The sequence below is a fragment of the Ornithodoros turicata genome, chromosome 1, assembly GCF_037126465.1.
Source record: "Ornithodoros turicata isolate Travis chromosome 1, ASM3712646v1, whole genome shotgun sequence".
Classification (NCBI taxonomy): domain Eukaryota; kingdom Metazoa; phylum Arthropoda; class Arachnida; order Ixodida; family Argasidae; genus Ornithodoros; species Ornithodoros turicata.
In genome coordinates, this window is record NC_088201.1 from 85442985 (window position 1) to 85456489 (window position 13505).

A 13505-nucleotide genomic window follows, 5' to 3' on the forward strand; every position below is an offset into this window, starting at 1 on the left:
AGCGCAGAGCGTTAGTGGGTTGAATTCGGCCAGGGATCAAGCAATTTGGACAGGGTGAAGGGACGAGAGTCCAGCTGACTAAGAGACCCGGAGAGTGCAGTTCGGGAAGGTTGGTAGTGTGGGCAATGAAAAAGAATGTGCTCCAGATCCTCTAGAGCACCGCAGTGACAGCATCTGGAAGAGTCAACTTCTCCCAAGCGGTAAGGCCACTGAGCTGTAAAAGCCACATGGAGTCGCATTCGATGAATTAATGCAGCATCTTGACGAAAGGTGTTTCGTGGCATGCGGAAAGTGAGCGTCGGATCAACTCTGCTCAGCATAGATGGGAGGAGAATGTTGGGTGTCCATTGGCGAGAAGCCAGGCGTGTCACGAGGCGTCGCAGAATGAAGCAACGATCTCATCTCAGCAGTGCAATACTGGTCCGCGTTCGACACGAGAGAGCTGCTTTTGCGGCGCTGTCGGCCTACTCATTCCCCACGACCACACAATGGTTCTGGAACCCACTGGAGAACCAGCCTGTGGCCTGCTTCGTACACAGGGTGGCAAGTCATTAACACATCCGTGACTAAGGGTGCAGATGAGCCTCGTATGCCGGAATGAATTTGCAATAGCTTTCAGTGCAGGTTCTGGGTCAGTGAAGACTGCCCATTCCCGCGGGGTAAAATCGACGGTGTGCTGCAGAAAGAAAAGGATGGCATGGAGTTCCGCAGCTGTTGATGAGGTTGGTTGCGAAAGGCGTCGTCCTTGCACGACGCCTCCGGATGGGATGACGTGTGCCGAGGCAGACTTGCCGCTTCTGAATGCGCCATCTGTGTATGCTGCTGTAGACGTAGAAAACTTCTCGTCCACCACAGCATAAAAATCGACTCGAAGGACTCGAGGGGAAACCTGATCAATTCCTTCCAGAAGGTTCGGAAGGGTTACGAAGGTCGGAGGTACCGGCAGAGACCAGAGAGCTTCCGGCGATGTTACGTTCTTAGCTACGAAGGCTGTGAGACTCTGCGTGTCCTCTGTGCTACTCGATAGAAGTCGCTTTCAGGGCGGTATCGAATTTTCATGAGGAGCGAGTGGCGGGGAATGTGAGCACGCAAACGTAGGAAGTGCCGAGCCGTTCCACGTTCACGTAGAACCTCTACCGAGAGTTCACCAGCTTCAGCCAGGACTTTCCGTGTTTCAGCCATTCTTGGAACTCCAAGGCAGCGACGAAGGCTTCGAGCGAACTGGGTCCGAAAGGTGTTTAGTGATGTTGTTGAGATCCTGTGCAGGATGGGAAGGCTGTAAAGCACGGTCGCCCTCACCAACGCTGCGTGAACTGCGAGCAGGGAGCGCTTATCACAGCCCCATCCTGAGCCAGAACTATGTTGAATTGCAGGGAGCCACCGCTGCACTCTGGTTTCACGGTACTTAATGTGGCGAGCCCATCGCAGGTCCGCGTCGAGTACAACGCCTAGGAAGCGATGGAAACGTACAGGCTCAAGCTTCTTGGCACCAACCCAAAGAGGGAAATTTGTCATAGCCTTACGTGTGAAAGGGAGCTCGACATACTTCTAGTGCGTGAGGCACCTATGGACATTATTTAGAGCCAGCTGCACACGGCGCTACAGCAAAACCACACGAAACCACAATTTGCAGCTTCCCCTCTTTTCTCCTTCTCAAGAAGCGCTGCATTGCGGAACGGCGTCTCATTGGCCTCCTCAAACGATATCCCACTATGATTGGGCGAATGGTTTGTGGAAACCAATGACAGGTCGCTCTGCGCCAGAGAGTCGAACCGAAACGTTTATCGGTTCGGTTCGGGCTTAGGTTCGACGATAAGGGTTCGGTTCTGGTTCAGCTCCAGAAGGCACTATAATGGTTCAAACCGGTTCTTTCCAAACGGTTCGGTTCACGAACCGGTTCAGGGGCTACGGGTGCGAATGAAGCACAACAGGCAGGTTAAAGCAAACTTCCGTTTGTGTGGTACAGTGCTTGAAGTGTACAGGAAGGCGTCAGTGGTCGTTCAGGATTTTGAAAGACTTTGTGCGATATCAAAGACAAGATTAGTAGTGGTTACAAGAGGAGCATAGCCATGAATTACCGCCTTGGGTTGACTGTCCCGCACGTAGCTCATGTCGCGGGGGTTAACTCACCCACCGGGTTGTTCGCAGAATCTCGCCAGGAACAGGCGCCAGGTACTCCATCTCGCTAGTCAACCAAGCCAGCTACCTTGGCCTGAGTCATTTGAGTGATAGAAATGATTCGTCACCAGTCGGAGTCGCGAATACACGTTAATCACCAAAACGACGCTTCATGGTAGTTGGATTGCAATGGTGCGATCCTGTGCTCGGCGTCTCTATGTAAAAGGCGCGTTATTGTGTCAGCACTGACCGCCGGCGTGCTACCATGTCGCGTTAGAGTGAAGTGTCTGTGGAACAAAGACAAACCAAGTAGAAACAGAGGGTTCGACTAATTTTCGACCCATTGCCGATTTTTAAATACGATGTCAATATGGTTGTTTTTGCTTCTTTTATGTCAAATCCACAAAGAAACCCATCTTGGCATGTTCTTTTCATCCTGACCAGCATGAGGGTGGCTGGCGCTTTACCTTCTAATACCCTAGTCACGCGGCAAACTTAATGCATTAAACGGAATAACAGTAACTTCACCTCCTAACCAACCATCATCTCGAATGACACCGTTCTCTCCCCTGATTTGTTGAAAATTTGTTGTAATTTATAGAATTATAGAATCTGAGGACGATTGTAGGGTACTTCAGAATGACCTGACCAAAATCGAACTATGGTGCAAAAATTGGGGTATGACCTTAAACACGTCTAAATGTAAATGTGTTGCTTTTTCCTCCAACAATTACAGACTCTCTTACCAATTAAATAACACGACTCTTGATACCGTAGACGATTATAAATATCTGGGCGTTACTTTAAGTAAGGACTTAAAATGGGACAAACATATAAACAGAATTGCAAGCAGGGCCTGTAAAACATTGGGTTTTGTTAAGAGGAATTTCAAAAGGGCTCCTAGAGATATTAAAGAAACTGTTTACAACTCATATGTTCGACCGTCCTTAGAATATTGTAGCGCGGTGTGGGATCCCACTGAAATAAATCTTCGGAAAAAACTAGAAAAACTACAAAATCAAGCGGCTAGATTTGTTTGTAATAATTATTCTCCTCAGGTTAGATCAGCATATCTGAGATCCATGCTGGGATGGCCTTCACTAGAATGCCGTAGGAGGCAATCTCGATTAAAACTTTTTTATCACATATATCACGGACATACAGGCATTCCTCGAGGGCATTATCTTTTCCCACCGAGTTACATTTCAGAACGTGTAGACCATGAGTATAAGGTTGAACCCTATCGTTTTCATATGTCCATTTTTAGAAATTCTTTTTTTCCTAAAACAGTTGAGGAATGGAATAGACTTCCACGAGATCTTGTTTTTTCCCCAAGTGCCACTTTTGGTGAAAAGTTATGTATGTATGTGTTAGAGTAATTGAACTTTTTGTGATTGTGTTGTTAAGTTGTCTCCTCTCCCCTACACAATGCCACTTAGGTGGAGCAGTAGGGTAGTGTAAATAAATAAATAAATAAAACAGTAGGCGTACGCCTTTTCTGTTATAATTACGTCCTGCATAATTGAGACAGAAAAGGTTGTGACAAAAACTTGTGACAAAAAAGATATATACAGGGCGTGTGCAGAAAAACGTGACCCGCATTTTTACATGTAACTCGTTGTCTACTTACGTGAGGAACATCTGGTGGAGTACGATGGCGTATTTATACGTGCGAAAGCTACAAAAAAATTATGAAAGCCATACTGAGCGTAAAAAAAATAAACAGAGCGCGAAAACATGGGCTTCCGTGCATTAGAATAGGGTGGTATCACAGTGAATAGTAGTGCGTTTTGGTCTCAGGAGAGTTATGTGCAGGCACCGCTAGGGGTACTGCCGATGAGCATCCATGTGGGACATCGTTTCGATTTATGCACCGATAGCTCCCCTAGCGGTACACAACTCTCCTACGTCCACCATGTTGCCCGAATTCTGATGCACGGAAGCCGACGTTTTCGTGGCTCCGTTTATTCTTTTAGCTGAGTATGGCTTCCACAATTTTTCTGCAGATTTCGCACGCATAAATGCACCACCGTGCGCCACCGGAAGTTCGTTAGTTAGGTAGACAACAAGCTATGTGCCTAGATGCGGGTCATGTTTTTCTGCACACACCCTGTAGATTCATGTGTATGTCTTAGACATTAGTAGTCCTAACAGTTTTCAGTTACTACCTTTGTTGTTGTTACTTCGTGACTCGAGAAAATCCAGATCATTGTTGCATGGCAAAACTTTTTCGGCAAGCAAAAGGAAGTCTACGAAGCTAATAAATGAAGAAAAAATAGGAAAAATTGTTCTTACGTTCATGCACAACATGCAAAGTTCCGCACCTAATTCCGTGTGAACCGTTATTTGAACCGGTAACCGGTATTTTTTTACCGGTTTAGTTCCGGTTCAGCTCCAAGATGGCGTCGACTCTTTTGGTTCGGTTCAGTTCCGATTCGGCCAAAAATAACGGTTGATAACGGTTAATAACGGTTTTCGGTTCGGGTTCAGGTTCGGTTCGACTCTCTGCTCTGCGCTGTCATGCTGTTGAGAAGGACAGAAGAGGGAAGGCGCAAATTGGCGGTTTCGCTCGCGTAGAAATAACGAACATCGCAACGAACGAGTTCCGGTCCTTTTGTATTGCTGCCACGGTAACGTGATCTTTTATGCCGCGAGAAGACATTTTTCCACTTTCGTGCCCCTTTAACTTCCTCGCAGACACTGACGTCGAGGTGCAGAAAGCTTGGGAGAAGAGCGAATTGCCGAAGCAAAAAGTAAGTGGGTCTGCTGTGATAGTGGCACTGTTGCAAATAGGAAACATTGAATTATGGCAGCCATCGAAAAGACAGACGGCGGCGGGATTTTGAACTTCGCATCTCTCGATTACCGCCCGAGCGCCTTGACCAATTCGACCACGCTCGCTTGCGGTCGAACTGGTAAGTAAATGGTAATGGTAATCGATAATGGTAATGGTAACTGATCAAGTAATGGTAAGTAATGGTAATTGGTAAGTAATCTGTCTGGCTTTTCGATAAGTGCCCTATTTCAACTGTTCATGTTCCCAGGCAACTTGAGGCTTTATATGTTCCAATCTCGCAACATTACTTTACATCTGGGAATATTGATTACAGGACCACATGTTCATGTCCGTTTTTCGCTTTACGATGACGTCCAATGCGGCCAATAGAAAGGTGACTGAGGGGCTGACTTAAAGTGAGATAAAAAGGTGATCTACTTATATAAACCAGCGTTTTTGTTATCTTTTGCAGAATTTTAATAAAAAAGCTATCCGAGCAGGGTACATGTCGTTTTTGCAGCTGAGTTATACGGGCAGGCGGACATCCTCTCGATGGCAGTACATAACTACAAGAGCATTAATTACTTGCAATTTATGAACTAGTTCGATAAATAACGAATTTCGGGCAAAAGCAAGATAACAAAATGACATACAATGCGCGTTGAAAGCTACTGTGTCTTTTAGAAATCCTGGAACGAGAGCGGACAGTGAAATATCCACCGCCGAATTTCTCTATGCAAATGAGCCGAAACTAAAACAGCGCGCCTCAGGATCGCATCACCTTCGCCGACGGAGGCTTATCTGGACCGCAGAGCGCTTGACCTGGCAAGCAGCTCCGCACCTACTCCAGTCATCTCCGTGGCTCGGAAGCACGTGGCTCTGTGACGTGGAGAGAGCGCTGTGCTCCCCGCGCTCCCGACCGGCTCGGTTTCGGTTCATTTGGACAGCAAAATTCGCCGATGGATATTTCAACGCATGTGCGCTTTTCAGACATGTTTAAAAATGGAATAGCTCTCAACGAGGATTGTCTCCCATTCTGCTGTCTCGCTTTTGCCCAAAATCCCCTAATTAAATTATTAATTAATGAATTTTAGGTAATTATAGTCATCTTGTAGTTATATACTCTCTCTCGAGGATGTCCGCCAGGCCATTTTATTCAACTGTAAAGAAGACATGAATGCTGCTCCCATAGCTTTTTTGTTAAAAATCCGTAAATTACAAAAAAATGTGCTGTCTAATAAAGTGTAAGGTAAATGAATTCAAAATATGAGTAGTTGAGAAAATATAAAGCGGGTTACGTTTGAAAATGATGCCTTGACAGCTTGCCAGAAAACAGGCTGACGTCACGGAAGCGAGAGCTCTGATTTTAACATTTAATTATTATTAATTGGCTGCCAGTCTACTAGAAATATTTTGCACAGCGACTCTAAGCACATGAGAAAACAGGTGATAGATTTTTCTTAGCTCTGGTCTGGGTTCGTACTACAGCATTAGAAGCACGAAGATACTCGATGCATGGTTAACTTAAACGCGATTATAAACCATGTAACAAACAAGAACACCTTAGGGAGTTTTAGTACATCATAAGGTGCTCATGATAACAGTCTCGAAAACATGATAAGCCAAACACTCCGCTTCTTTGAAGCGGGTGACATCACAGTACTCTGCTTCGATTTGATAACTTCCATTATCGTATCGTTTTCCTAGAGTTCTTCTGATGTACTAAGCTCCGAATCTTTAAACGCTCGTTCTTTCAAACGTTCTTTCCTGTGCTCCTTTCCTTTCGGAAGGGGCCCTGCCGCTCAATTTCAAACATCACTTTCCTTCCGTCCTCCCTTTCGCAAGCGCGGAAGGCTTGCCTTTCCATAGGTTGCAGATGGGCTACCTTTCGCGTCCACTTTCGTGGTGGTGCAATTTCAAGATGGCGGCTTCGTACGAGTCGTTTCTGGAGTTTCCGGACTTTGTTTCGAGAGCAGATAATTTGTGTTCGAGTAAGGTTTGTCTACGTGCTACCCCAAATCGTCGTCGTTTGTTTGATCACAAAAATCCAATGGAGTGCTACCATGATGACGAGTTTTTGCTTCGTTTTCGTTTCACAAAGAACACTGTGTTGTGTATTTTGAGTGAGCTTCCTCTCACGACTGCAACAGACAACAGAGATCATCCCCTGCCTCCACTGCTGTGGTGCTGGTGCATTTCAAACTGTGGTTGGTGACTTGGTTAAAATATCGCAATCTGCAACGTGTAATGCGATTTGGGAAGTGACAAAAAGTATCGCTTCTGTGCTGTATCCAATGTATGTCAAGTTTCCCCGTACGACCGAAGCACGGGAGGTAATGACTCGCTTCTACTCCATTGCGTGATTCCAAGGTGTGACAGGTTCCCATACACTCTAAAAACCGAACTTCACCTCATAGCACGCTGTGCGCCAACCATTGCCACGAATGATAGCGTTATCGCTTCTGATTCGAAGACAAAGGGGGATGTACGCCTTTTTGTGGCAAATTTCATATATCCAAATTGCCACAAAAAGGCGTACGCCCCCCTCTCTCTTCGAATCAGAAGCGATAACGCTATCATTCGTGGCAATGGTTGACGCACAGCGTGCTATGCGGTGAAGTTCTGTTTTTAGAGTGTTTTTTTTATTGCGTGTTAGCGCCGCGAAGCAACTGTGGCTATGAGCGACGTACAGATGTGGACAGACGGAGAGAGGACAGCAGGAAGGAGTGGGGGACAGGGGGATTTAGAGTGTGTAACGATAAACAGCCCTGGTGGAAATGACGCCGAAGTTTACAGAAATCAGCAGGAAAGCAAGTAGCTACATAGTTGTCTCTCGTTTCGTTCGCAGATACCATCAGAGCCATATCAAGACCCGGATGCTGAGAGCGCTTTCGGAGTATGGAAGCGAAGGTTCTCGTGTCTTCGGATGAATCTCCAAACAAAGATAGAGAGCTTTGTAGCAATCATCTCTGCCTGTGCTGCACTGCACAACATTGCCAGCACTCGAAGCGATGCGTGCCCCGACGACAATACGTTTTCAGAGGACAATGACGTTGCTGTCCCCTCTATCCAGCCGGATAATGTCTTTGGCACACAGATCAGACGACGTCTCATTGAGAATGTTTTTTCACGCACAGACAGTGAAGACCTTTGCGTGGACCAGTGATTAAAGTTCCACTACTCTCCTGCATATTCAAAACACTAATATCCTGTGTTTTTGATCTGTTCTATCAACGTTTTTATTCAAAATGGCACTTGGATAAACAATGACTGAGAAAATAATATTTGAGATAAACGCACATAAATAGCTAATGCCTTTCACTGCAGAAACAAGTGTATTCCACAGTGATTAGGTAGAATATGATTGTCCAAGGTTTGCACAAATCAAATCCTGGTGTCAGCACATTGTTCCTGAGTTGCCTGATTTCATTGATTCTGGGCGTTGGAGCTTTACGTGTTTGTGTCGCCCATCTTTGCAGCCTGCCTCGGCAATTCTCGTTGTTTACCTCCACTCCATTGTTCGCTGAATTTGATGGCGATATAATGGTGAGCTTCATAGTAGGAAATGAAGTACTACAGCGTCCAGAAAGGTGAGTCCAGGGTTGGTGAGCTGGTTTTTACCGAAGTCCAAGCAATTTGGTCACAGTCAGAGATCGAAAGTCTCGGTGATTTACAGAGACACTATGTATGTGCTGTCCGGAAACGGTATCATGCAATAATGGATCACGTAGAAACTCTGTTAATATCATTCATAGATTGTTTCAGGAAAACGAGAGCATGCGATCTCGCAATCCTCCAGAATCAACTTTCTGAACCAGTCGTTACTGGAGGCCGCTGACCCCGCGTTAGCTTCAGTCAGCTACTAGCCCTTTAGCCTACACGAGCAGGGCGGGGACTCCTTGCTTGCCTTGCGAGAACGAGCATATTGACCACGGCTCTTCTACTCATACGATCACGCACACAGGATGCCAGCTCGCACGCATCGACAAGGGCAATAAATCCTGCCCAACAGTGGATCGATGTAAACGATTTCGCGGCAGTATTGCCACGTCGGACCCAACATCAGAAGCGATTGCATCAGCAAGAGATGTACGCTGATATTTTCGCGCGGAGCGATTGGATTGACGCACTCAGGCAACATGCTGAACTATAGAATATCGCACACGAAGATGAACATAGGACGGTGAGAGGTATTTCAAGCAGACCGTCAGGCTCACGATACGAAGTGTTGTTCCAATCAAAATTTAATGCACCACCAAATACCTTCAGGGAATGTCCTGAACTATAAAATATCGCACACGAAGATGAACATAGGACGGTGAGAGGCATTTCAAGCAGACCGTCAGGCTCACGATACGAAGTGTTGTTCCAATCAAAATTTAATGCACCACCAAATACCTTCAGGGAATATCCTGAACTATAGAATATCGCACACGAAGATGAACATAGGGCGGCGAGAGGTATTTCAAGCAGACCGTCAGGCTCACGGTACGAAGTGTTGTTCCAATCAAAATTTAATGCACCACCAAATACCTTCAGGGAATATCCTGAACTATAGAATATCGCACACGAAGATGAACATAGGATGGTGAGAGGTATTTCAAGCAGACCGTCAGGCTCACGATACGAAGTGTAGTTCCAATCAAAGTTTAATGCACCACCAAATACCTTCAGGGAATATGCTGAACTATAGAATATCTCACACGAAGAGGAACATGGGACGGTGAGAGGTATTTCAAGCAGACCGTCAGGCTCACGATATGAAGTGTTATTCCAATCAAAATTTAATGCACCACCAAATAACTTCAGATGCTGTTGCCGTCCCCACGCTGCAGAATTTGATTACAACCTCTGTGAGTATGCAATAAGACGAGAACGAAGCGACACTGAATAGCGGAAAACGGAGATTGAGGTAATAAAAAAGGTCATAAACGTGACTCGCTCCCTCATGAACAGGTACAAAAATGCGGTAAGAAACAGGGTCCGAATCCGGGCGCTTGCTGGGCTGTCTGGATATTTTCACCAAGGTAGAAATTTGGGGTAGTTGGTAAGTTTTTTTTGGCTGCAAGTTTTTACTCATGGATATTTTCCCCGGCTTTTTTCCGCACACGCTTTGAGACAAATAGGGGCACAGTTCCCTGTGAAGTCGGCCAAGGACGCACGATCCCCCTGTGATAGCCGTGACTTTTTGCGGCCTGAGCGTGGACGCGTAGGGCAAACACTCCCACCATCACCACCGCCACCGCCACCGCCGCCGTGGTAAGAAGCAGAGTAGCCACAATGAACGACAACCCAAAGTGCAAGTCAGCCGCTATTTGTGCATGTGTTTCGCTAGGATTCTGGCGGTGTTGACATGTAATGAGTCATCAGGGTTCACCCACTATCGTTTTCAACTCTAACATTAAAGGCGAATGAGATAAGGATTTCTCTGCGTTTAATTTTGGTTATTTTAATGAGGAGGATAAATAATCGTCCATAGGGAAGCGTTCGCATAATTCCCAAGTTTCCCGAAAGTGTGGTCACGCTTGCCAAGCCAGCTGCCTTTACTTCACGGGACGAATTTGGGAAGAATTTATTTCCATACTTCCGGTGTTTTCAAAAGCGTTAGCAAGAATGATATATAATACGCTTTCATCATTCTTCGAACAACATTCATTTATTGCAAATTTGCAACATGGGTTTTGCAAACATAGATCCACAGAACTTGCTTTACTGAAACAAGAGGAAATAAGTCTAAATAATTTTGAAAACCGCTAACTAACACGTGGGGTATTCGTGGATTTTACAAAGGCTTTTGATTCGATAGTTCATACTATTATTTTTTTTAAAAGCTGACACATTATAGAGTACGCGGTGTTCCTCTTTCTCTTACCCGCTCATGTCTCGAACACCGAAAACAATGTGTGGTGATAAATATTTGTGAGTTTTAGTATACCGTGGATAAGGTTATCGTGCCTATCCGAACCAATCGCAGTCGTGCGTCACTCAGAATCTTATCCACTGATTGGTTCCGGTTGATACGGTTCGACGCAAGCCAGGTTATCAACGCTCTGCTAAAACTCTCTAATATTTGTTTATTTGTTTCTCGGTTAAAGATATCAAGTGTGGTATGCCCCAAGGGAGCATATTGGGACCCTTACTGTTCATTACGTATATCAATGACATTGTCCGGAAACGGAATTGGTTATGTATAGTGATGATACTAGTTTGTTTTTTATTGGTATTACTAGTACGCAATTGGTGACCAAAGCGAACACTGTCTCGCAGAATTATTTTTATGTGGTCTATCAACAATAAGTTAAAAATCGATGTACGTAAAACCAAAGGTGTTTTATTCCAACCAAAACAACAAAAAGGTTAAATTTGTTCGGATATCTACCTGGGGTATGAAAAGGTGGAGATTGTTGACACTGTTAAACCATTAGGTTGTATTTTTCCGCCACGATGAATTGCGGTAACCATATTCACTCTGTACGGTCAAAAATATCAACTGCAATAGGTATGATTGAGAGGAACAAGGACAGTCAAAGTTACGTTCACACTCTATTATGCTTTGATACTATCTGGCATAAATTACTGTTTCCTTGTGTGGGGTACAGCCACAAAAAGTGCTTTTGATGATATTCTTGTAATTCAAAAAAGTTCCTCCGTCTCGTGGAGGGTTTGCCATATAATCACACAACTTCAGGACTGTTTCAGAGGGCATACCAGCTCTCCGTCCCACTGTATTTCCAATGGAACATATTTTATGCTTTTTCTCGGTAACCACCGCGCAGATTTTAACGCGGCTGGTTGCACTATAAAGAGGAAGACGACATGTATAGGATAACGTTTATACATTTCTGATACATGTCGTATATATTTTACGGTGACGTCACGAATGTGAAAAAAATACACAATTTTTCTCCTTCCTCTTTGCAGAGGTTTTTATTAAACTTCTATAGCCATTTCGAAAAAAAAAAAACTTCCCATTTACTTTCTCTCGAAATATTTCAGGAATCGATAGACACCAAATTTATATGTCTACCACTTTTCGTTTTTTTTAAAAAGCATGAAACATGAGTACACATACACACCGACTGAAAGACCACTGAACCGCGTCATTCTGTATCGCCATCTGGTGACGCAAAGGGAAAACCGCGCGGACCATATCCTTCCGCTGAGCAAGCGGTGCGCATGCGTAGCAATGCTGGCTCGTATGGAGTGGCTGGCTCGGTGAGTGGCGTGGGGTGTGGATGATATGCTGGTTCCTGCATCCTCTTTCTCTCTCTCTTTCTTCTTCTCTCTTTCATGGCCCACTGACTTAGGGCATGGCCTTGGATGCCAGTACAAAAGGTTGCTTAGCTGCTCGTGAAGGGATTATCCTCTGAGCCTGCATAGTCGTGGCCTGTGTAATGTAAAGAGCAGCACACCGAGACCAACGACCCTCTTCTTTTCTCTCCCTCTGCGCACGGTGCGCGTACAGAAGAGTGAGACGAGTTTATTAGCTTCACGTGAAACGTCAGCTTGACCAGTTTAGCGATTCGCCGTTTCCTTTTCGTTTCGCTAAGAGTGCACGCCTCAGTCAGTTCCAAACTTCTGAAGTTCTCGGGAGGACCTCGATATTCCCGGTTGCGAAATCCACGATCTCGAAATTCGCAGGGTATAAGGAAAAAAAAGGTCCCTGGTTGTGTGGACGGAAAAAATGGTCCCGCAAGCACATACGCTGCCAAAAATACAGGGGCGTAGTTGCAGATAGCCGATGGAGCACATCACAGCCGACCAAGTGTTACCATTCGCTCTCCTGATTTGAAATTCAATTCAGTGGTTAACATAAAATCGATAGAATTCGCTGCACTAGTTCGCTAGTAATATCGTCCTCTGGATGCTACTGTTTTTCTACAGTTGGCCAGACACGGGTTTTGCAGTTGTCCCCTGCATCTTTTCTGTGTCGATGTTTATGTACAATGAAAACTGCACACCCATTTATTCATTGTTTCATGGCCCGTACAACTCCACTTCTGCTGAAGATACGGAAGATCATTTCATGAACATCGAAAGTATGATAGAACAACTCCGAAGTCTGTGTCTGACCTACAATAGGAGAATACCATACAGGAGATACGATATGCGATATAGGAACACCACCCAGTGAGCGTCATCCAAAGATGTCATTTATTCAGTTGACTGATTTATTTGTCAAACATGTTTATTATTTGACATCAATTGAACCTCTGTATGCAATAAGGGGATAAGTCAAATTATCCCCTTTTTAGTATTTTTGTTGCAATGACATCTACATACCAGAATGTACCTGCCAAAGAAAATTTAGGGCCGTATTGCAGTTTATTGACCCGCTCTATGAGGGTAAGAAACGGGAAATGCATGTGTGTCAATGGGAGGGACAGCCAGATCATGCCCTTTTCTACACATGCATAGAAATTGTGTAGCTTATATTTTGCTACGATGCGGAAATGAACTTCGTCTTCCACTGGAAAAACATGTTCTTCCTACCTCACGTGACCGTGCGAGCAATGCTGCTGAGCGTTGTAATCGAAAAAAAAAAAAAAAACATGTGCACTATACTAATAAGTCATATTTTGCTGGCCATACAGAACATTATGTTCAAGAT